We start from the raw sequence: 3,758 nt of genomic DNA on the forward strand, positions 1-3,758 counted from the left end.
TGATGCTGCTTGGCCTGCTGTGTTCATCCAGCTCTACACCTTGTTATCTCTGATTCTCCAGCATCGGCAGTTCCTACTATCTGTTTGGCAGTAAGTCTTCCTTGACTGTCAAAGTATTACCATTTTCAAATGAAGTGGTTTATGTTCATCGTCTGACTACTGAATGTATGAATAGAATGACAGGAACAGACCACTGTATCTGCCCAGCCTATCCTTTAGAAGGTGTAACCTCATATGTTGCCCTTCGGAACCAATAGTTATGGTAACTTGTGGGCTGACAAGAAAACGTAAAATAAAGAAAATCCTGCAGCCAATTTCAGGATAAATTTTGAGCCCTTCTCCTTGGTTTCCCAAGACATTGAACAAACTCAAAAGCAGTCTATTGTCATTAGATGTTTCTAACCAAGCAACCTACATACAATGTGACCCAGACTCTTAAGGAATATGGTCACAAAGGAACATTTATCAGATCTGCCCTAAATGACACCTAAAGATTTCCAACCCGTACTTTATTTCTCAGCTTCTTTAATAGTCTTCCTACAAAAATCTGTTTATTACCAGTTACAATTATTATCTCAATTTGCACTGCATGCCCATGAGATAAGTTATACCTGAACTCCTCTATGTTTGAATAAACATCCATTTGCCCTAGTGATTGAAGCACCCAAATTCCCCTTAAAGCTTCTGATAATTTCCGAATTGCCTTTTTTGTCTGAAATTTAACTTCCTTACTTCTCATATGCCAATCCCATCTGTATTCAGTTACTTTGAATACAGCACGGGTTATTTGACCAACTAATCCATGCCTGTTTATACTCAATACTAGCCTCCTCCCTTTCTGTCTGTTTATGCACAAAACCCTGTACCAAAGCAGTCCAGCAACAGAAATGCATTTTGAGCAGGCTTATTGACTGCTCAATGAGAGTTCCTGTCAACAAATAGCTATCACTGTAACGGCTCTGGGACCCAGTTCATGGTGCACGTATAAGGGTAGGGAGCAATTTCCTCAGAGAGAACCCCTGACTACTAGAATCTTTTCAGGAACCTGGGCTGTGGATTGGAAGAACAGCAGAAATCTTGACTATCAGAGATTACATGTGTCATGCATAGACACTTGAGAAATTTTCATTCTGAGTATGTACCAGGTACAACACCAGGTGTTTTGATGACCACACAGTACAATTAATGATGCCCTGTACTTGCAAACATCCAGCAATTGCAGCAAAACCAAGTAGTCTTTAAATCTGGGAGGTGCTGTTAACGGGTAATTTAATGTCCTTGTCAGCCTTACCAAGGAGAGGTATCTGTAACCATTGTGTTGTAGATGTGTGCAGCAAACTGTGTGAGATATCTCAGAGATCTATGGTAGATCCCTGAAGAAATTAAGCCCACAGTTTCCTTAGCTGCTAATGCAGGCTATGTCCATGAATGGAGCAGGATGTGAGCTTCACATTGATGAGGGTACAAATGTCTGTGACTAGCTCCCTGAGTCACAGTCTCCTTTCGCACTGCCGTTCTGTCATGTCCAGGTAATTTCACCTGTTTCAGTAGATTGTGCTCTCTTGGTAGACTGACCTGCTCCTTTGTAGCTCTAGTTTTATAGCAATGTCTTCCTGATGTGTAGTGACCCTTCCTCACTATGTCTGCAACCACTGTGACATCTCAATAGTCTGCATGTGCAATACAGCAAGTATCATTTCCAAGTGCACCTTTCCTATTGTCCAGGTGAGGTCTGAGGACCCTGCTTCAACACGCTGAAGCCTACACAGTATTAGGTGTACTCACAGCCCGAGAGATTACAGGGACCTCGCCCCTACCCTCTACCCTCGTTCAATGAGTTATTGCAACATTTCAGTATGTGCAGCAAGACTTTATTACCAGTTCAATAAATTGATAGAAAGTTTTACGACCATTCTTGCCTACTGACTCGCATCAGGAATGGTTCAAGCTTCCACACTGGTCATGATCGGCAGGAGCTGCCAATTCCTGGCTGCCCCGGATCATTACATAGTTTCTAGTTCACAGTCTTTTATTGCAGCCTCAATGAGCTTAATTAAAGGCTGGATAGTTTGCCTCCCATGCCACACTAAATAGTCAGCGGTAGAGACAGACTTGCGACTTCCAGCACAACAGCTGGGCCACCATTTTACATATTATCCCATATGCAGTCCATTCCAATTTGGAAATGGAAAATCTGACCCAAAATTCCGCTGTAACTTGCCTGGCAATATTTTTTCATTTTACCCCTGCTGCAATTACACCATAAGCAGTAGTAGTCTGTATAGTCCTTCCTCCAAAATAATATCGTTCCACAAAATCAGCAATGACTGCAAAAGTCGTATCTTTCAGTATCAAAAAGTCATTTTTATCCATGTTGACAACTGTTTTTGGCATTCTCTGTATTGACTATTTAGTTAGTCACTTAAAACTGCCTCCGTTATTCTGTGTCTTTCTGCCTTGTAAAGTCATTTCTTGTAGGGGCGTGTGCTAAATGTTTTCCCGAAGTCTCAGCATAGTTAAAACAACTTTAAGTTCACATTCCTTGCAAAAGCAAGGTAGTAATATCTCTAAATTAGGCATATTGCTTCCCGTTCTTGTTCTTACACTAGCTTCTGTAATATTTTCTGGAGCTTCCTGCCGCACAGCGAAATGTCCATTTGATTCACTGCAACTTGTAATTACCAAATTCTGCGATGTAGAGAGGAGCGCAACATTATTTCAAAGTACTTCTGAAAGGAACGTCACCATGTCCTTTACAGGCATTGGACCAGAAAAGGCTTGAGCAGGTAAGCTGTTTGTGCTGTTTCTCGGTGGTTTCTGCCTGACAGGGTAGGAGATTAGAAGGGTTCCCATGAAAATTGTTGACATTTTTAAAGATTTTCCCTTTTGCCCTCTATTCAATCAGTCTTTCAGTCCAATCCATTTGCACAAGTTGTCATTTAATTTCTTTCAAATTAACCTCTTTGAACTTATATACCTGGCTCCTGACCTATCTTATTCCCGAACCTTAGATCACATTAAATGCAATCACCTTGCAATGCTGTTTCCCAGTGACTGCACAAGGTGTATTACGCCATGAATGTATTAAACTCACCAGCTCTGGCTCCATATAAATTGACAATATCCGAGTTGTATGTTGATCGACGTTGCCCATCAACATAACTTTTCTGATGTGCACAGTATTTCTAAAAAGAGTGAAGTAGCTGCTTTCTTATGTAACCTAATGGTCTTTAGCATACCCTAGTGTTAGTTTGGCTTATTTCATATTAGACTGCATATTTTTCCATACCACACTGGAACAACTTCTTCTTCCTGAGAGATCATTATATGACCTGATTTTCCATCCACTTTTGTTTTTGAATATATCATTCCTTTGAATATTCAATTCATTGCATATTGTCTGGAGTTCACAGAATGTTTCATATTCCTGTTGAACCATAGATCCCTGCTACCACAGCAGCCTCCAAATCCATATCAGAATATTTTGATACAAATTTGCCCCTTTCCTGGTCTCCAATGTCTACAATTTCTTAGTCTGTTCACCTGCTCACTCCCCTATATCTGATCTTCTGTGATCCATTCCTGTTTCTCTCCCACTCCCCAACCCCAGCTATCCTATTTTTCTTTATCTCTAAGCTTAAGCGCAACACATTATTCTTCTCCTAATCAAACTCTTTATATATTATCACTGTTCTCCCAAAAAGAGTGTTTGACATTTTATTTCTAAAGGAATAATTCATCTTTCAGTAGATACAAGG

This window comes from Rhincodon typus, chromosome 15 (assembly GCF_021869965.1).
Source record: "Rhincodon typus isolate 14 chromosome 15, sRhiTyp1.1, whole genome shotgun sequence".
Lineage (NCBI taxonomy): Eukaryota > Metazoa > Chordata > Chondrichthyes > Orectolobiformes > Rhincodontidae > Rhincodon > Rhincodon typus.